The sequence below is a fragment of the Lycium barbarum genome, chromosome 8, assembly GCF_019175385.1.
Source record: "Lycium barbarum isolate Lr01 chromosome 8, ASM1917538v2, whole genome shotgun sequence".
In the NCBI taxonomy this organism is placed as follows: domain Eukaryota; kingdom Viridiplantae; phylum Streptophyta; class Magnoliopsida; order Solanales; family Solanaceae; genus Lycium; species Lycium barbarum.
Window position 1 is genome coordinate 63,388,404 of NC_083344.1, and position 23,005 is coordinate 63,411,408.

Genomic DNA, 23,005 nt, shown 5'->3' on the forward strand with positions numbered 1-23,005 from the left:
ATGCGATTACCAATTAAGGGTTCCAATATATATACAATCTAGTGCGCAAATAAGGAATTAAAATTGCGTAAATGATAAAGAGTGAGATTTGGGGCCGATCAAGCCCAAACGAAGATATTATGCAATGGTTTGTCCTTAATTCGATTATGCTCCATTTTTCTTCGGATTTGGTTGACTCGATCTAGATACGTTAGTGAGCCTCCTGGAAGCCCACCAACGGGTTTTTGGGTGTACAAATATAAACGGTATACAACATTAGTACATGTTCAAAATTAAACTAAATACGAGAATGGAATTAAATTAATAACTATTATAAAGCCAAAAATTAAATTACAACTCTCATTTGGGCCAAGCCCATAATAATTAACCGATAGAACTGGCCCAATTACGAAAATGAGCCCCAAATTAACTAAGGCTGCTAATCAGGTGAAGTAGACAGGCCCATAATAAGCTACTGGCCCAACTCCAATTTTTACCCCAAAATTCTCTAAGTGTCAAGGCTATAATATACCGAGTATACAACTGATATACCCACCTGTTTTCTCTCAAAATCTCTGAGTGTTGAATGTAATACCAAATATACCAACAATGTACTTCCTAGCCTCCTCTTCCAATATTTCTAAATGTTATACTTGTGATACACACAACTTGATTCATGCAGAGAAAGAAACTTATGATAGGAGACTGATGGAAGCAGCAGGGCTGGGTCTGCAAGTATACAACTATTATACTCTTTTTTTTTAGGCAAAACCAACCAGCCTGATGTTGTTGGATTTTTATTCAAAAACAATCAAGATATTTACAGAACAAAGTGAAAGAAACTGAAAATAAACTATACTACTCTATCCTAGGAAATCAAAAAAGTGTAAGCCTTGTAGGAACAGCCAAGTACAAAAATGAAGGAACCGCAAACAAGAACACTCCTTCTTTGGATTGATGTCATTATCAGTCACCTCAAGCTCTCACCAGGTGCTATGGTATCAAATCTCACTGAAAATCTTTCAAGAAGAGGTGTGGTAGGAAATTCCTCATACCAACAATGTACTTCCTAGCCTCCTCTTCCAATTTTTCTAAATGTTATACTTGTGATACACACAATATACAACTATTATACTCACTTATATTTCTGAAATTTTTCTAAATGTTAAGCTGGCAGTATACATGATATACAACTTATATACTTCTCAATTTTCTCAAAATTTTCTAAGTGTTGAAACTCTTATATACCAAGACACGCATAGTGATATATCACATAATAGGGAGAGCAAAACCACCCTAAAGGGGCATACCCTCCATATACTCCAATTGAAGCTCTTAATACTCAAGTAATCACAAAGAACAACATAAGGAAATTCTCAGCAAAATACACAAATATTATCATAAGTCCAACTGGACACAGAAACTAACAGCAGACAATCCTTCAATGAGCAGGCATGAAGATCATGATACAACAAATATCAGCCTTAACTGGTCATTTAAAAGGCTAGGGTTATGTAGAAGGTTCAACTAGGTGCAAGGAGAGGTGCTCAAGTATTAAAGCAAAGCAGGGACAGGATTTCAGTTTTTAGAGTACCAAACTTACAATGAATGTCACATAGTTGACTCATAGAGCCTGCAGAGGATTAAAATGGTCTGGATGCACATAACAAATGCAGGTTCCATAATTTTAGACTAAGATGCATGATTATTATGGCCTAGGTCCTAAAACAGATGAACATTAGACATGGTTCAATATTCAAAGCTCACACAAAGGCAAGTGATATAGGAAGCAAACAGGTCACAAGGTTTTATGACTAGCCAGTCTTGGAAACTAAAACTAGGTGATTGAGATAGACAAGTTCCAATTCCCTTCATGTATATAAGTAGCTAAGTGAGGTCACAGAAGTAGGACAGTAGTCCCTTTACCACAATAGTTTTAAGTTCAACGAGTTCAAGAAATGGTTTTAGACAAGTTATAGGTTCAAAATAAATAGACAGGAAACATAAGACAATAGTGCATTTTTCAGAATTTGCATATGGGGCATCGTACAACAGGTAAAGGTTTTAAGTTTGGGTAAAAAGGTACATGGGTGCTATCCTAAACTAGAATGAAGTTCAGGAATGTATCAGGGTCCAAACAACTAGCCCAAAGAAACATATGGAGGTTAAGAAAGCTTAGACAACCTCTATTGTTGACCCAAGCAAGGCAAGGTCCAAATAAGGCACTTAACAGCTTAGAAAATAACCAAAGGTTATTGAAAAGGGACATGATGTTCTCCTAGGTCCAAAGCAATATGTTAGGCATGGTTTCAATTCAGGTAAGCACACAGGGACCAAGTCAACACAGAATAGACACAACAAACTAATCATAGAGTCAAATGATCCTAATACCTCCTCAGAATTGACACACAAGTGGTTTAGCAATTAAAGGGTTCACAAGTAAACATATGAGGGGTGCCTTAAGTTCTAAAATGCGAATCAACTAATCAGAACAAGTGCAGATGTATAGAGATTCCTTCATAACTAGTCCTAAGAACTTCAAGTTCAAACAAGAATCCAGGGCACTGTCTACGGTACATGGATAATCAATGCACACAACTTCGATCAAATAGGTGATACTAGGTCCAGTGGGGGAAATCTTATGCATGACATGCATAAACATGATCATATGAACATAGCTTTGATTTTTAGATCACATTTTTAGTTTTTAGATGATCACAACAAGCAAAAAGGGGTTACACACTGCAAATGACCATAATACAGGGTCCAAGTCTCAAAACCAAGCAAGTCCTTAAACCCTTTCTTTCAAGAATTTTCCGAGGAAAAAAAAAGTTTGTATTCTCCCTTAACAGTATGTTATAAATGTAGTATATGTATGTATATCAGTTACTAATATTGTACTGTATATATGTAGTATATTAGTGTATATTGCTATAGAGAGTAATAGGCTTAATATGTGTTTTAGGTTATCAAATTCTGGACTCCCAACAAATGAATAGAAACCTTCTATTTATAGGTAAATCCATATGCTTAGGGGTAGAAATGGTAAGAAACATTCCAAAAACAGATCCCCCCCCCCCCCCCCCACCAAAAAAAATCCTCAAAGATTTCGAATTTAGGCATAAAAATAGATAAGAATTTTGCTGAATTGTACAAATAGTACTATCGCCAATTCAGATTTTGTACATGTCACACAGACAAAAATAATTCCAACCCATTCTAATTCAAAATCCCTAATATTAATGAACAAATAATCGAATAGTACATCAAGTCATCATATAAGACAAATAACATCCAATTAAACGGTAACATAGTACTAAAAATAGATAAGAATCCTTCAAATCGTACTCAAATGGGAAGGGATTCTATGGAATTTCCCCTAGGCTAACGTTCCAATATGGTAGAGTGCACAAGATGGTCAAGGACTCAAGGTCCTGCCCATGCCAACCCCTATCACGAATATAGCCCGAGCAACACCCTAGAAATTTATCAATTTGAAAAAAAAAATATGAATTCGAGCAAACGAAACCTGGCAAACCATAGAGCATGCGCAGGGGAAAAAACCCCCAAGAAATCGAGCAGAGATAGCCATTGAAATGGCTACGATTGAATCCGCAAAAATAACCCTAAGTCAGTCGCCATTGAAGCAAAGCGAGGAAAACGAAGAGAACATCCTTGTTCTCTAAATGAGACGAGGTGGGACCGAACTTATCAAAAGATAACTTTGGTCCCCCTCATCTTATATACCCCCACCCCCAGAAGAATTTAAAAGTTTAAAAATACCTCCAATGTTTTTAAAAAGTAAATAATTAAACCTTGTACACACTTTTAAAACAAAAATAGTAAATTTTAAAAGAGCGTATTCACTTTAAAAGTCACTCGTAAAGTCATTTTTTATAAAAATAAAATTTATATTACGCCGTTTTGAAATACGAGCTTTAATACGAGCCCAATATTGACATACTTCCGGATAATATTTAAGTATGTGAAAAAATACAGTCAAAATGAATCGTAACTCGGACATTGTTTTAATTAACAATTTTCCTGAGTTAGATGGGACGGGATGTGTATTATTTATTTTTTGACTTACATTTATGAAAATAAATAACTCGTAATGTCTTATAATTATCAATTTTCACAGAATAATAATTAAACATCAATTTTGTAATTTTCTCAGGATTTTTAAATTTTTAATTTTTTAAGGGCATCCTTACCCCGTCTTGAACTCGGGAAATATGAAAATTAAAATATACATTTTATGAGGTGAAAATTAGGTGTCAACAACGGACCGTAAATAATATACGGTCCGTACTTTTCTTCCGTGAATTTCTTCTCAATGTAGCAGCTTCTATAGCTGATCTAAGGTGACATTGACTGGCCGTAAATAATATACGATCCATCTTTTCACTCCGTGAATTCCAGCTTTAGTCACATCTACTTTTTGCACATCTTTTTACGCTTTTTTTACTACTTTCCTCGAGTTTCACCATAAACACTCTAAATACATGCAACATGACAAAAACACATCAAAAGACCCAAACTTTCTTGAAAAACAAGTAAAACTTGTCGTCAAAAAGCATCAAATGTGCTTAAATTACACGACACATCAAGGACTCGGGAAGATTGCGTAGTTAACATAGATCCCTTGTTGCCAGAACTTTTTTGCCTTCTGATTTTGTGAGAGTTTGTGTTTAGATGTGGAGTTTGGGTAGAAGTGGGGTAGGATAGAGTTTTATGCAGTGGAGAAGGAGTTGAGAGGCTGTAACGTTAGGAGAGAGGGAGAAAATTTTGGATGGTAGGAGTATTTGATTTGGGGTATGGAAGGTGAGAGGATTAACCTCTACTGTTTTCTGAGTTGCCGACTTTCGTTTCGGCGGAAATACCTCGCTCCCGCACATCCGCCTTGGCGGATACAATATCGCCTCTGCTAGTCCTGCTCTTTTCCTAACGAGCCGCTTCAGCAGTTGGTATCTCGCACCAGCGGGTGCGCTCCTGTGGACGGATTTTCCGCAGGAGCGAAACCTTTCGGTACCCGTTCTCTTGAGAGGTAATTATTCCACCCTAATGTAATTCTAGTCCGTTGGTCGATTGAGATACAACTCTGGCAATCCTATTAGACCATTGAAATCCATTGTTGTGTGTTCGACCAATTCAATGAAGTCCCCCCCCCCCCCACACACACAAACCATTAGAATGATGAAGTTGCAAAATTCAATAGTACCGACTAGTGTCCGATAAAGGCAGTGAACTTTGAGAGACTCGAGACTAGCGATCAGAGATACTCATCGGATTTGCGATCAATAAAGACCATCACCCCCATATTCCACCCCTTCCGGCTTCTAAATGACTTACTATACTTCCTAGAATGACTGATGACATGAACCGTGGTTACGACCTCTCAAACCAAAATTTCTCCAATCTTTTATTCCAAGGGTATGCTGTCCATATGTGTTCATAAGTGGATGACTCAGATTACTTGCGACGAGAGTTAGTTCTTAAACAGAGGCTGGTATCGCTAACTTGAGCGCGAGATGTAATGTTGTCCATAAATATCTCATACTGCATGTTCGTATCGGCTCTGCATGTCTCTTTTTCGTTCCCCTTTCGTTCGAGGATGAACGGTTTTTTAATTGGTATTTGATGTAACGAACTAATGTTCCTTAATCTTTGCCCAAAACAACCCTTGTTCGGGCTCTCACCGATAGTTACACACGTGGAATATTCAGTTAAGGTTGACTTTTAGTCGAGTTGGAAAGAAACTTAAATCAATCTAGGATATCCCAGTTCAGTTCCTTCGCCCCAGCGGGTAGGTGGGCCACGCCTACGAGCCCGTCCCAGCACTATCTCTTCGCCACAATGAAAAGAGGCTGAGTTAAGTGAGTCTTCTTCCACGGATGGTTCTTCTGCCAGAGCATGACCGCCCCAGCGAGTCTGGAATCACCCCAGTGAGAATCGCTGAGCGGATCTAGTATTTAATTTCCCATTTCGAGATTGGACTCCATTTTCCACCCAACTTTATTCTAAGCTAGTTTGGAGAGCATTTTCATAGGAGATGCCTTTATGACCTTGCCACAAGCATGGCTATATGGTTTTTCTTGAAAAAAAAACATGGGAAGTGTGAGTCCTAAACCTTAATACTTTATCTCTCTTTTGTCTCCTCTTTTACTTGTTGAGGATTTAATGCTAGGGTTTAATAATTTTGGAGGTTCTTGACTTGTAAAACCCTAGATGGGGAAAAGTGGCTTCTTGAATTAAAATCATGGATTAGTTGGAAAGATTTCCTAGCTTCTAGTTTACGCTAGTTATTCCAACACAAAGCTCCTACTTCTACAATGGTTTTGCAAATGGGTAAGTTCTTGGGTTTTCTTGAAATTGGGGGTTTCAAAGAAAAAAGAAATTGATGGCTTGTTTGGTTTTAGATGACTATGGAAATTAGGTTATTAATCAATGGAGACTTAGAAAACTAGTTTAAGAAGAAGTTTCGATTTTACCCTTGTGGGCCCAGAGTCGTATCTTAGTATCTATATTCCTTATTGGGCTGTACCAATCATATATTCTTAAGTCTTGCTTACTCGAATTACTTGCATTTTCTAGACCCCTCCCGTCTCGACGTTCCTCTCCGAAAATGGAAGGTAAAGTTCAAATGGACGTTCGTGGCACCTGCTCGGCCTCGAGGTAGGTTACGGCATACTTGAGTTAGACTCCGATTAGGATTTCATAAGTGAATGGTAGAGATTGATGCATAAATCATGCTTAGGTATTCGGACATGGTGTTGGGATGGACATTTCTAGGTTGGTATTGTTATGTGTGGCTTGTCGCCATTTGTGATGTTGAACTTGATGCATTTGTTTGACCGTGTGAACTAGTGGCTTGTTAGCATTATTAGGCTCGCGACATGCCTTATAGGTTGTACTTTTTGCCCATTTACCCTTTTGGTTAGACTCCAGTTAGCGAAGCATACGTAGAGTTAGTTATTGACGAAGAAAGTATGTTAAGCCTTCGAGTATGAAGTTGGGATGGATATTCTAAGGTTTGCTATTGTTGTTGACTTGTAGGCTTGTTGCCTCATTTGTTGTGATTTGACTTGTTTCCATGTGTGTGGCATTGGATTTGTTGCCATGTATGTAACAATGATAGACTGTGGGGCAGATAGTAACAATGATAGGCTGTGTGGCATTTGGTACATGGACTTCGAGGGTCGCCCATAGGTCATGACTTTGAGGCATAGCCCTTATCATGTGTGTACGGTGTTATATCCCGCATTTTGTACATTCGGATAATTCAAGATAATTGCGGGAAGTTAAGAGCAAGGCTATGTTCTTGATCTTGTTTAGCACACAAGTTGTCTATGAAAATATTGATGCGGAAATATTGAGAAAGGCTAAGGGCAAATTTGGAAATTAGGAAAATAGTTTTCATGAATTACAAAAATTGGTTATGAAACAAATGGGCTTGAAACAAAAAAGAAAGAAAAACAAAATATTTGGGCTTAAGAAAATGGCCAAGGTGGCCGGCCAAGGCCCATGTGGGAGTTAAATATATGCTACAAAAGATGACAAAGTCATCTTCAACGCTAGAATAATCAAGAAACTTGGAGAGAAAAAGAGAAGACCAACAACAAGGGCCATTCGGCCAAGTGAGGGAGAAATTGAAGACCAAAAATATTGATCCAAAAAATTATTTCTTCTAGTATTCCTACCAATTCATGGGTCCTCTTTAACGTGGTATAGTTGTTGGAGCAAGGAAACCATCCATCTTTACAAGGAGCAACTCTAGCCAAGTTGAAGAGCTAAGAGGAAAAGGTAAGGGTTAACTCTCTTTCATATGTTATGGATGGTCTATAAATGTTGTTGAGTGTTGTAGTATGTGGAAATGGGTGAAATTCATGAAATATGCATGTGTGAGGGGTGGCCGAATATAGTGGTGTTGTGTAGAAAAGATGAAATAATTTTATTTAGTAGTTTGATTGTTGTGTTGTGGATTCCATGATGTAAAATGAAGGTTTGGTGGCTTGAAATGAATTTGAAATCGTTTGTGCATTATTGAAGAAGTTAATTTGACATTAGTATGGTTTCTTATATTTGTAGGAATGATATTGCTAATGTGTAGGTTGTAAAATATAATTCATGAATTTGAGAGTGAGACATGTGTTTGGAAGATTGTAAGTTGGGTTGTTGAAATTGAATTTGAAAGAACGAAGTGTGTTGTTATGGTTCTTGTTGCTTTTGGAAGGTTTCGGGTGAAATGGCATATTGGCTAGATTGTTTTGAATATTGCATGACTTGTTTGAAGTATTCTTGGATTGTGTTGTAAGGTCTTGGGCAAGTATTTGAATGTGTAAGCATTGATGTTGGCTTGATTTCATGTGATTGAATTGAGTATAAATGGAATGTCGTCTGAATGTGTAGAAAGAATTGTTAATGTTAGAATGTATTTTGAAATAATTGTTAAAGTTGGAAGATATGATTGTTGGTATTGTTGTTGATATTTTGGCCGAGTTAAATTCTCGGGTTTGTTGTTGTATTTTTGGCCGAGTTGAATTCTCGGGGATGATGAGTTTACAGGGGAAATGCTGCCGAAATTTCGGCAGATTATAAGTGAATTTGTTTGAGAAGCTAAGTCAAGTGAATGACAATGAATCTAATGATTATGTAAAATCTTCTTCAATGTAGAATAGCAAGCTTGGATAAATAAGCGTAGCTAATAAGGCGTGGCACAGGTATGTAAGGCTTACCCTTTCTTTCTTTGGCATGTCCTAGAGCCAAGTAAGGTATGATGTTGATATGCACATTGGGGTTACTCTATTCTGTGAGTCCAAGCTCGATTATGATTCGTATGCACTTTTGATATGTTCTTAAAAGAGTTCTGTAAGAATTAGTGTGTTCGACTTTTAAAAACAGTCTGCTATGTTTTGATACGTATGTATGGTTCCAAAAGACCTATCTGATTTGATCCATAATGAGATTCGAAAAGCTACTGATATGACTATTGTTTTGATTCTCCAAAGAAAGCTTCTGAAGCGTTCAAAGAGTTTCTGTTCCTAAAAGAATTCCGTAAGTATCAATGTCCCTAACTTTGGTATATGGTCTCGGATCGGTTTGATATATGACTATGATCCCTATGGCTCTTGATGTGCTTATGATGTTTGATATGTTTCTGAGTGGCATTCGAATGATATTTGGTATGACAAATGTCTTGATTCTCAAATAATAGTTCGTTCGATTATTCCATCGAGTCTTCGATATAATTCGATATGTATACATGGTCCCAAAAGTTCCATTTGATTTGATCCATAACGACATCCGAAAGGTACTTGACATGATCATGGCTTTGATTTTCCAAAAATGGCTTCTGAAACGTTCGTAGAAGGTTTTGTACTTTAAACGCTCATAACTTTCGCATACTAAGTCGGATTGACCCGAAACTTGTTTCTGAGCCATTAGATGTCGGTAAGTATACTTGTCTGTCGAGTCTTGATTTATGTGCATATGGTTTCTCACTACTCTGCTCGTGCACGCCTCAATGTATCTTTCACTGAGTCCCGGGCCAGGACATGTTCTCGTGCGCACTCCACTGCATTGTTCACCGAGTCCCTCATAGGCGGGCCGGGACACGTTATATGAATATGTATATGATGATGTGATGATACGGGGATGGCGGCCAGGATGGCATATGATAATTCTATTCACCGAGACCCGCACTAGGGGGCCGGGACACGTTATATGTATATATGATACATGATGTTGCATACATGATTCTATCCACAGAGTCCCTCACTGGAGGGCCGGGACACGTTACATGCCTATATGATATATGATTTTGGCATATGATGATTCTGTTCACCGCGTCCCTCACGAGAGGGTCGGGATCTGTTACATGCATATATACGATATATGATTCTGGCATATATGATTTGTGTTTGGAAAGTGAGCATTTTGGCATTCTGTACCTTCTGTACTTCTTCTGATATACGATATCGGCATACATGATCCGTGCCTGGAAAACAAATATTCTGACATTCTGGATCCGTACTCCTTCTGACATATGACTTTGGCATATATGATTTGTGTCTGGGAAACAAGTACTCTGATATCCTGGATCTGCACTTTTCTGACACGTGACCTCTGCATACACGATTTGTGATTGGAAAATAAGCGCTTTGGTAATCTGGAGAATGTATTCACTCTTGTACTGTTTGTTTCGGTTATGGTTCTGTTTTTTGTAGTTCATACTTTACATACTCAGTACATATTCCGTACTGACCCCCTTTTTTTAAGGGCTGCGTTTCATGCCACGCAGGTACACCCAGATGAATAAAGGACATTGCTAGAAGATGCTTCAGCTGGATTGGCAACTCCAATTGCTCCTGGAGTGTTGTCGAGTCAGAGTATATGTGCTATGATGTTTTGTTCGAAGTTAGAGACTTTGCAGACAGAGTCGTGGGTATTAGTTGTCAGTTTTGTAAGCGGCTCCATCAACCGATATTTCATTTTGTGTTATATGATAAATCCCATATGATTACAGATTTTGTTGATTTGAGAATAAAGAAAAAGAATATTTCTGAAAGCCTACTATGTATTTTACGATTGTTTGATTTAAAAGTTTGACAAGATTATGTGTGTACTAAGGGTCAGAGGGTTCGCTCGTCCCTAAGTAAGGGTCGGGTGCCCATCACACCCCAGCGGGACTAGGGTGTGACATACGGGTTTGGAGATGTGGCCTGGAGGGCATTGCATTGCATTACATTCATTCATTTACTCTTGACTTCTTACTTGGCATCTTATGTACTCAATCTGAACTTATGCTTGAATATGCTTCTCTGACTGTACTTGATTGTCTTATCTACTCTACTTGTCGATTTCTTCTTATTATATGTGTTACCTAATCATTATCGGCCTATGATGGCTACGAGTACTAGTGTTGTACTCATACTACTCTTGCTGCACTTTTTGTTGAGTGCAGAGTTTGAGGTAGGATCCAGCTCGTGACCTCGAGAGTGATTCCGAAGCCTTCCTTCCGGAGCTCTTAGGGCGAGCCACTTGCCGGATCTGCAACCCTGGATCCCCTCTTTTGCTATCTGTCTATTTTGATTCCACAGACAGTTACTATTATGTATTTTGGGACATATATTCAGTATTTCGGATGTTGCATGAGTACTAGTAGCTCGTGTACGAGTTCAGACCAGGTTTTTGGATTGTACTTGTTTAGTGCTTCCACACTTAAGTTTTTCTATATCTGTCATGACTTTGGTATAATTTCTATCTTTACGTCCGCATGTATTTCTTAAACTAATGTGTTTAAGGGAAGGGTTCACCCACTAGGGAGATAGTGTGGGTGCCCTCATGACCGTGATTTGGGTCGTGACAGTAAACTTCTTCCTCCTCCTCCTCCTCTTCCTCCTCCTCCTCCTCGTACTAGTGTCGTTCAAGGGAAAATCATTAGTCCCCTTGATACAAAAAGAACCGCTCACAATTAGTGGTACTCGGTCTGATCACAAAACAATGAAAAATGATGATCTAAGTAACAATCAACTAAATTGCAGCATTGATGCCACATTGCCAATTTATTTCCTCAAGTACTTTTTGCTTTTGAAGGAGTAAACACAAATCAAGAAGAAAGCACAAGGTTGGTGAAAGAATCAATTATCATGGATCCAAGTCTTGAGCCAACTTTTCTAGCCATCCACATAAAATACGGAGACATTACAAAGGATTGTCCTATGAAATCGGGCTACATACATACTCTTGTTCTAGAAGTAATATGGCAACCAAATACACATAGTATAGTATTAAATTAGTTGTTAGGGCCGATATATGCTCCCTTGATATCATAGAGGCCGTCGTGAAAGTTGTTGGGCATGCATGTTAAAGGGAGTTGACACAAGTAGAGGCGAGGCTGAGCATGGCTTGTCTAGGAATGCAGTGGATTGACCCCTACGCCGCATAGCCTTGGGCTAGAAGCCTGGATTCGATCAGATTCAAGTAGGGCATAAGCAAAACTGTAGGCCGAGGGTCGTTCGGCGTGGGTCGCTTATATTTAGGCGTGATGGTTATCTTTCAATTAGGTTCAGATACCATGTATCTTCTAATGCTCCAGACGTGTATAATTTCTTACCACTATAATGTCTTATCATACTATATCTGAATTTCTAGTTGATTAATTTCTTTCATTTTCTAGATTTTAATTTTTCCATTGGTGGTAAAAAGGTAATCAAAATTCCACAAAATATTCAGCACCTTTGCAAAATCTAGGCTTGCAAGTCGACATTATCTTCGTGTAATTAGTCTTTGTGAATTTACGATCCCGACTCACATTAGGTTTAATGTTGTTACACCTCGGAAAATTTTCCGTTGGTACGCAAGTAAATGAACTAATGATGTGTGCGAGGAGTGCGAGTGTATAATGTTTCATGGGAAATGCATGTGAAAGGATGTGGATGATTAGACTGAAAAGTCGAGAAATGAGAAAAATTGAAAGTTGGCAAAATTGCCCAGTGGTCGTATATTGCAAAATACGGACCGTAAAGTGCAACACGGTCCGTAAACTGGCAGTCGTAAACTGCCATGCAAAAGCTTCAGCCTTCTGCCAGTGGTCGTAAACTGTAAATACGGTCCGTAAACTGCCAGGTCGTAAACTGGCATGTCAAACTTCAACTTTCTGCCAGCCGAGGAAATGGTTAAATACGACTTGGTGGACGGACCGTAAAGTGATTTACGGCCCGTAAACCAAGGTCGTAAACCACCATGAAGGCAGCCCAGCTTCTGGTTCTTGAAATGGCTAAATACGCCCATGAAGGACGAGCCGTATAGTGGAATACGGTCCGTAAACCTCCATGGATGACCACTGTTCACCCAGCACAGATTTTCCAATTCATTAAATATGAGGATCAAGACTTATTTTATTTCATTACAACATTACACCACTTCTCTCTAAAACTTCTCTCTACATTTATTATATGAGTTTTCAAGGATTATAAGCCATCAATAACATTAAGACAAGTGAATCAAGGGTAAGGGAATCATCAAGGATCATCCAAGTCAAGAAATACAAATGGAGAAAAACTAGGGTTTTGCTCAAAGAAGAGTATTATCAACCAAAGCTTGTTCCTACAACTTCTAAGGTAAGATTCATGATTTTTACAAGATATTTAAAGTATTGGAGAATTAAAATACATGGATTGTAGAAAATGTGGTCAACTAGGTCATGAATGATGAATAGTGACATTTTGAGAAATAGTTTGAATTGAGTTATGAATGTTGTTGTGTTGTGATATGAATGTGTTATAAATGGTATTAAGATCATGAACTAAACACTTTAGACGAATGGACGAAGATGGGTGTTATGACCATGAATGTGGGTGAATTAGAGGCAAATTGAGGAATCTAGATAATGTGGATAATGTGAATGACTAATGGCCATTATTATGATATTAATGAAGGTATAAACGCTAGCATTGGAAGGGAATGTGCAAGTGTAGAATAGTTCGATGGAAAGGTATGTAAGGCTAACCCTTCTTTCATAAGGCATGGTTCTTGGCCAAATTCCTAAATTCCTCTATATGAGTATGTTGTCTTCACATGGTTGACATTCTGAGCTCATAAGCTCTCGACCCTTGATATGTACTATGATTATACTACGTTCCTCATATGACGAGTAAGTCAATAATGTAAGTGTAACGATAATGATGAGGATAGTAATGATGATGAGAGTAAAATGATACTAGAGATGCTTACGAGCTACGATATATGGATATGTATGCCTATGAAGGGCTATGATAAGACCCCGAGCTTATGATGCCGGGTAAGACTATATGTATATGACTATGTATAATGTATGTATAAGATTACGAAACGCGCGCACACCTCTGCAGATGGTACGGATAACCCTGACGCCTTGGTAGGGCCAGGTATGTATGATCTTGAGCCTTGGTTGGCCAATTATATATATAAAACACCGATCCTATAAGGTCGGGTATGCTATGTAAATGCTATGTATATGAAATGACTATGTATATAATATGAATATGAATGTGATAAGACTATGTATAAGGATACGAATAAGGACATGTATACGAATATGAGCACAAGTATGGTACGAGTATTATTATGGGATACGAACGACGATGTATGCAAGTAAGCGACATGATGATGATGATATTACTGTCTCCCCTCCTATGCTATTTTCATATGATATCTATTATGCTTCTATATTGATGTTGATCATGCTTTACATACTCAGTATATTCTTCGTACTGACGTCCTTTTGTTTGTGGACGCTGCGTCATGCCCGCAGGTGCACAGGGAGACAGACTTGATCCATAGCTGCTTATTCAGAGATTGCATAGCAGAGCTCCATTTCTTTCGGAGTCGTAGCTTTTGGGTACTTATTCTTTTGTGTATATAATTATGGGCATTACTCTTAGAGGCTCGTAGTCATGTGTATGTGGGTAGAGATGTTCGGCCATGTCGGCCCATGTTTTGTATATCTTTTGTTGGCCTCGTCGGCCTTGTACTTGTGATCTGGCATAGATGCCTATGATATGTTAAATGATGATGGTCGTCTAATGGGATCTATATGATTAACGATAAGAAAAGCACGAATTGACTTATGGTTCACCTAGATGTTATGTTATGTACGATAAGGGGGTGCTCGGGTGGGGTAGCACCGGGTGCTCGTCGCGGCCCCCTAGCCGGGTCGTGACAAAAAGTGGTATCAGAGCAGTTCAGTCATAGGATGTGTCTACGAGCCGTGTCTAGTAGAGTCTTGGTTATGGGTCTGTTGCGCGCCACACTTATAAACGAGAAGCTGCGGACATTTTAGGAATATATGACCTTTTTTCTTCATAAGAATCGTGCGATAGAGCTATGACGTAAGAAATTGTTGTTCCTAAATCGTGTGTTGTGTATTTCAGAGATGCCTAAAAAGAAAAAGGCTACAGCAGCCCAAAAGGGCAAGACGGTGGCAGAAAAGCGGGCTGAAAGAGAACCGCTACCGGTAGTAGAGGAAGATGAGTCCCAGAGTGCGGCTCAATCTCAGTCCTCCCAGACAGTGCCTATTACCGAGGAGCACGTGGGAGCCTCAGCCCCAGCTCCAGCTCCTCCACCGAACGCTTCGGGCCAAGACGTGAGAGAGGCCATTAATTTGTTGACCCAGTTGGTTGCGGCCCAGACTCAGAGGCCAAGCGCGGGGCAAAGTGACAGGTCTGTTAGTGCAAGGGCCCGTGACTTCATTGCTTTGAAACCCCCGGAATTCTTTGGGTCGAAACCGGAGGAGGATCCCCAGGACTTTATTGATGGTATGCTAAGGACGCTCCGGTTAATACAAGCTTCAGACACTGAGTCGGTAGAGCTAGCGTCCCATAGATTGAGAGATATCTCGATCCAGTGGTATACAGTATGGATGGCTTCGCGGGGAGCCAATGCACCTCCGCCGGTATAGCAAGAGTTTGTCGACGCTTTTCTCCGTCACTACATGCCTCCAGAAGTTCGGCGAGCTAGGGCCGATAAATTCTTGAATCTGAGGCAAGGTAGCATGAGTGCTACAGAGTATAGTCTCCGCTTCAATTCCTTGGCTAGGTATGCTTCAGCCATGGTAGCGGATATGGGCGATCGGGTGCACCGGTTTGTGAAAGGCCTAGGGCCACACTTGATGGATAAATGCTGAACTGCGTCCCTTCAGGATGGCATGGGTATTGCACGCATTCAGGCACATGCTCAGAAATTAGAGGAACACCTACAGCAGCGAAGAAATGAACGTGAGCAAGATAGGGGACATAGCAAGAGAGCTAGACCTTCAGGTTCGAGGAGCGAGTCCAGGGGTGGACACAGACAGCAGCTTCCCAGCCATTCAGGCTATTCTATGACCAGTCCACCTCCACGGTTTTCAGGCCAGGGCCTTGATAGATCTGCTCGTTCAGGGCCGAGTCTGAGTTATATAGGACCTCAGTTCAGAGGTGATTTGGGCCAGTCAAGGCCACCCGCACCACCGTGTTCCCAGTGTGGGAAGATGCATTGGGGTCGATGCCGATTTGGTTCAGACGATTGCTATTCATGTGGTCGGCCAGGCCATATTATGCGTGATTGCCCCTCAGTACATGGTAGAGGTAGGACCCAGCCATCAGGGTCGGTAGCAGGATCTTCGGCATCTGTACGCCCTACGGGGCCAGGTTCACATACGCCAGCTGGCCATGGTAGAGGCAGAGGGAGAGCTCCCAGTACTAGCAGTTCTCAGCATCGTATTTATGCTTTGGCTGGACGCCAAGATCATGAGTCTTCTCCTGACGTGGTCACAGGTATATTATCGGTATTCTCTCATGATGTATATGCTTTGATTGATCCGGGCTCCACATTATCATATGTTACTCCATATATTGCGGGTCGATTTATAATTGAGCCGGAGTCTATCAAACCTTTTGAGGTGTCTAGTGCGAGTTCAAGATGTAGAAGCTGAGTTGCCGACTCTTCAGTCAGTTCCGGTAGTGAATGAATTTCCGAATGTGTTCCCAGAAGAGCTTCCAGGCCTTCCTCCCGAACGAGAGATTGATTTTGCGATTGATGTGTTGCCAGACACTAAACCCATATCTATTCCTCCCTATAGGATGGCACCCGCAGAGTTGAAAGAGTTGAAGGAACAATTAAAAGACTTGCTTGAAAAAGGCTTCATTAGGCCTAGTTCATCCCCGTGGGGACCACCCGTATTGTTCGTCCGGAAGAAGGATGGCTCCTTGAGAATGTGCATTGATTATCGGCAATTGAATAAAGTGACAATTAGGAACAAGTATCCCCTCCCGAGGATTGATGATTTATTTGATCAATTGCAAGGTGCCAAATGGTTTTCAAAGATTGATTTGAGGTCCGGGTATCACCAAGTAAGAGTTAGGGAGAAAGATATCCCTAAGACAGCTTTCAGAACAAGATATGGCCATTTCGAGTTCCGAGTAATGTCGTTTGGGCTAACTAATGCACCGGCAGTGTTTATGGACTTAATGAACAATGTATTCAGGCCTTTTCTGGATCTATTCGTGATTGTATTCATCGATGATATCCTAGTGTATTCTAGATCCGAGGCAGAACATACGGATCACTTGCGTATTGTCCTTGGAGTTCTTCGAACTCGAGAGTTATTCGCGAAGTTTTCCAAATGCGAGTTTTGGTTGAACTCAGTGGCATTTCTGGGCCACATTGTTGCAGCCGACGGTATTCGAGTGGATAGCCAAAAGATTGAAGCAGTGAAGACTTGGCCAAGGCCCACGACCCCTACGGAGGTTCGTAGCTTTTTGGGCTTAGCAGGTTATTACAGAAGGTTTGTTGAGGGTTTCTCTTCTATTTCTGCACCGCTCACCAAGTTGACTCAGAAGTCAGCTAAGTTTCAATGGACAGATGCTTGCGAGTGTAGTTTCCAAGAGTTGAAAGACCGACTGACTTCAGCCCCAGTCTTGACACTTCCAGAGGGATTGGAAGGATATGTCATTTATTGTGATGCTTCAGGCGTCGGGCTATGCTGTGTATTGATGCAAAATGGTAAGGTGATTGCGTATGCTTCTAGACAATTACGGAAACATGAGCAAAATTATCCTACCCATGACTTAGAATTGGCCGCGGTGGTCCATGCTTTAAAGATATGGAGACACTACTTATATGGTGTCCACGTGGATATTTATACAGATCATAAGAGTCTCCAGTACATCTTCAAGCAGAAAGAGTTGAATTTGCGACAACGACGATGGCTAGAGTTGCTAAAAGACTATGATGTCGAAATCCTGTACCACCCCGGAAAGGCAAATGTTGAGGCTGATGCTCTTAGCCGTAGGTCGATGGGAAGTCTAAGTGATGTACGACCAGAAAAGAAAGAGATGGCCCGTGATCTTCAGCAGTTAGCTAGCCTAGGAGTCCGAGTGGTGGACTCAGGTAGCAGCAGAGCTACTATTCAGAATTCAGCAGTTTCATCGTTAGTAGAGAAAGTAAAAGAGCGACAATATGAAGATCCCATGCTTATGCAGTACAGAGATACACTCCCTCAGAAGGAGGAGTCATCATTTGACATTTCGGAAGACGGAGTTCTCCGATGTCGAGGCAGGTTATGTGTTCCCGATGTGGCAGGTCTACGCCATCAGATTTTGAGAGAAGCTCATTGTTCCCGTTACTCCGTTCACCCCGGAGCGACGAAAATGTATCATGATCTTAAGACTATATATTGGTGGAATGGGATGAAGAAAGACGTAGCGGAAATCGTAGCTCAGTGTCCTAATTGCCAACAAGTGAAGATAGAACACCAAAAGCCGGGTGGCTTATTGCAAGCTATAGAAATCTTAACTTAGAAGTGGGAAGTGATTAATATGGATTTCATTACAGGGTTACCCCGTTCTCGACGTAAATATGATTCTATATGGGTGATCGTGGATAGACTCACAAAGTCAGCGCATTTCTTACCGGTCAGAACGACCTATATGGCAGAAGATTATGCAAAGCTTTATCTTAAAGAGATAGTGAGACTCCATGGCGTTCCGGTATCTATTATCTCCGATAGAGGAACTCAATTTACAGCCATGTTTTGGGGGTCTTTCCAAGAAGGTTTAGGGACCCAAGTGCGCCTAAGCACGGCATTTCACCCATAGACCGATGGGCAAGCTGAACGTACTATTCAGACTCTCGAAGATATGTTACGGGCATGTATGATAGATTTTGGAGCAAATTGGGATGACCATTTGCCACTCATTGAGTTTGCTTACAATAACAGTTTTCATTCTAGCATTCAAATGGCACCGTATGAGGCTCTATATGGGCGAAAGTGTAGATCCCCAGTTGGGTGGTTTGAAACCGGAGAAGCTAAGTTGATAGGGCCAGACTTGGTCCAGCAAGCAATAGAGAAAGTTAAGCTCATACAAGATCGGTTGCTAGCGGCTCAAAGTCGTCAGAAGTCCTATGCGGATAATCGTCGAAGAGACTTAGAGTTCGAAGTGAAAGATTGGGTATTCTTGAAAGTGTCGCCAATGAAGGGCGTGATGAGATTTGGCAAAAAGGGGAAGCTCAGTCCCCGGTATATTGGGCCATACGAAATTGTGCGCAAAATAGGAAAAGTGGCCTATGAGCTAGATCTACCTCCAGATTTGGAGTCAGTCCATCCAGTATTTCATGTCTCGATGCTTCGGAAGTGTGTTGGAGATCCTACGAGGATCGTCCCAGTAAATGATATTCAGATGACAGAAAAGCTAACTTATGATGAAATACCCATTGCCATATTGGATAGGCAAGTACGGAGGCTTAGAAACAAAGAAGTGGCCTCAATTAAAGTTCTGTGGAGAAATAACAATCGAGAGGAAATGACATGGGAAGCGGAAGAGAATATGCGATCCAAATACCCACATTTATTTCAGCCCTTGGAAGAAGTCCAAGATGAGACGTCAAAATCATAAGGTATGCATGTTTTCCCTTTTATACATTCAGGTCGTGTGTGGCCAAATTTCTAGTGCTGTTGTATTATTGCCCTGTGAGGCATTGTTATTGTGGGTTGTTGTGACAGGGTGGTAGTGCCACATTACAGAGGAAACTCTGGCGAAATTTTTATAGAATTCCCCAAGCCTTTAACATTCGAGGACGAATGTTCCTAAGGGGGGTAGAATGTTACACCTCGGAAAATTTTCAGTTGGTACGCAAGTAAATGAACTAATGATGTGTGCGAGGAGTGCGAGTGTATAATGTTTCATGGGAAATGCATGTGAAGGGATGTGGATGATTAGAATGAAAAGTCGAGAAATGAGAAAAATTGAAAGTTGGCAAAACTGCCCAGTGGTCATACATTGCAAAATACGGACCGTAAAGTGCAACACGGTCCGTAAACTGGTAGTCGTAAACTGCCATGCAAAATCTTCAGCCTTCTGCCAGTGGTCGTAAAGTGCAAATACGGTCCGTAAACTGCCAGGTCGTAAATTGGCATGTCCAACTTCAACTTTCTACCTGCCGAGGAAATGGTTAAATACGACCTGGTGGACAAACCGTAAAGTGATTTACGACCCGTAAACCATGGTCGTAAACCACCATGAAGGCAGCCTAGCTTCTGGTTCTTGAAATGGCTAAATACGCCCATGGAGGACGAGCCGTATAGTGGAATACGGTCCGTAAACCTCCATGGATGACCACTGTTCACCCAACACAGATTTTCCAATTCATTAAATATGAGGATCAAGACTTATTTTATTTCATTACAACATTACACCACTTCTCTCTAAAACTTCTCTCTACATTTATTATATGAGTTTTCAAGGATTATAAGCCATCAATAACATTAAGACAAGTGAATCAAGGGAAAGAGAATCATCAAGGATCATCCAAGTCAAGAAATTCAAATGGAGAAAAACTAGGGTTTTGCTCAAAGAAGAGTATTATCAACCAAAGCTTGTTCCTACAACTTCATGATTTTTACAAGATGTTTAAGGTATTGGAGAATTAAAATACATGGATTGTAGAAAATGTGGTCAACTAGGTCATGAATGATGAATAGTGACATTTTGAGAAATAGTTTGAATTGAGTTATGAATGTTGTTGTGTTGTGATATGAATGTGTTATAAATGGTATTAAGATCATGAACTAAACACTTTAGATGAATGGACGAAGATGGGTGTTATGACCATGAATGTGGGTGAATTAGAGGCAAATTGAGGAATCTAGATAATGTGGATAATGTGAATGACTAATGGCCATTGTTATGATATTAATGAAGGTATAAACGCTAGCATTGGAAGGGAACGTGCAAGTGTAGAATAGTTCGACGGAAAGGTATGTAAGGCTAACCCTTCTTTCATAAGGCATGGTTCTTGGCCAAATTCCTAAATTCCTCTATATGAGTATGTTGTCTTCACATGGTTGACATTCCGAGCTCATAAGCTCTCGACCCTTGATATGTACTATGATTATACTATGTTCCTCGTATGACGAGTAAGTCTATAATGTAAGTGTAACGATAATGATGAGGATAGTAATGATGATGAGAGTAAAATGAGACTAGAGATGCTTACGAGCTACGATATATGTATATGTATGCCTATGAAGGGCTATGATAAGACCCCGAGCTTATGATGCCGGGTAAGACTATATGTATATGACTATGTATAATGTATGTATACGATTACGAAACGCGCGCACACTTCTGCAGATGGTACGAATAACCCTGACGCCTTGGTAGGGCCAGGTATGTATGATCTTGAGCCTTGGTTGGCCAAGTATATATATAAAACACCGATCCTATAAGGTCGGGTATGCTATGTAAATGCTATGTATATGAAATGACTATGTATATAATATGAATATGAATGTGATAAGACTATGTATAAGGATACGAATAAGGACATGTATACGAATATGAGCACAAGTATGGTACGAGTATTATTATGGGATACGAACGACGATGTATGCAAGTAAGCGACATGATGATGATGATATTACTGTCTCCCCTCCTATGCTATTTTCATATGATATCTATTATGCTTCTATATTGATGTTGATCATGCTTTACATATTCAGTACATTCTTCGTACTGACGTCCTTTTGTTTGTGGACTTTGCGTCATGCCCGCAGGTGCACAGGGAGACAGACTTGATCCATAGCTGCTTATTCAGAGATTGCATAGCAGGGCTCCATTTCTTTCGGAGCCGTAGCTTTTGGGTACTTATTCTTTTGTGTATATAATTATGGGCATAGCGGGGTCCTGTCCCGCTCATACGATATGTCATACTCTTAGAGGCCCGTAGTCATGTGTATGTGGGTAGAGATGTTCGGCCATGTCGGCCCATGTTTTGTATATCTTTTGTTGGCCTCGTCGGCCTTGTACTTGTGATGTGGCATAGATGCCTATGATATGTTAAATGATGATGGTCATCTAATGGGATCTATATGATTAACGATAAGAAAAGCACGAATTGACTTATGGTTCACCTAGATGTTATGTTATGTACGATAAGGGGGTGCTCGGGTGGGGTAGCACCGGGTGCTCATCGCGGCCCCCTAGCCGGGTCGTGACAAATGTTTGCATTAACACTTGCCTTTGCATAAGATGTAGTTCAATGTTATCATATCATTTTATGATTTCGTTTTTGCGCTTGAAAAAATATTTGTTAATTGTCACTTGTAATTGTAAACAAGCGTAGCCAAAGATGATTTTATATGTAGCTATGAAATTTTTTCGTAGCAAATAGTTAAATTATTCAACTACAATGTTTAAATAGTCGCTATTTAAACATTGCATATTTTGTGACAAAACTTTCTTTTCACTAAGTCGCACATTGATTAGAGACAATAAAATGAATGTCACTAATTGTTTTTATTATTTGTGACAAAAACTAAGGTCACAATTAAATATAAAATTTTGTGGCTAAAGCTTGGACATTTAACTAGAAACTCTAATTTGTCGCTATTGCAATAATTTGTCGCTATTGCAACAACATATTTTTGGTGACGAAACATTTTCGTGTTCAAAATATAAGTAATTTTAAGATAAATAATGGTTTGTCACAAATCGGGTACATTACTAGTGACACTATAATATGTCATTTATAACTTAAAATTCGTCGCTAATGCAACTTAATAAATAGCGCCAAATCAATTTTTGGAGGGAAATTTTAGTGAACAAACCTTTTGCTACGAAATTATGTGTTTCGTCACTAACAAAAAGTGAACAATTATTGACGATATTGTATCGTACCTAATAATTTCGTAGCTAAATATCATTTTTGTCGTAGTAAAGGGAATGATATGTTGTACTATAATCCAAATCAGGGCCGGCCTAAGGCCAAAGCCACTAAGGCAATGGCTTTGGGCCCCCATTTTTTATTAAGTTTTATGGCTAGTTTGCTTAAAAAATTGTTGTGACTTATAGTACTTTTATGTAGTTTATAAATATGTAAATTGTTTTTCAAAAAATTAAATATTGTATGTCCAAATTCACGATAATTATATAGAAGTTTGACTCTAAAAATCCAAATTGTGTTACATAAATTGAGACAGAGGGAGTACACAATTCTTATAAAAAGAAAA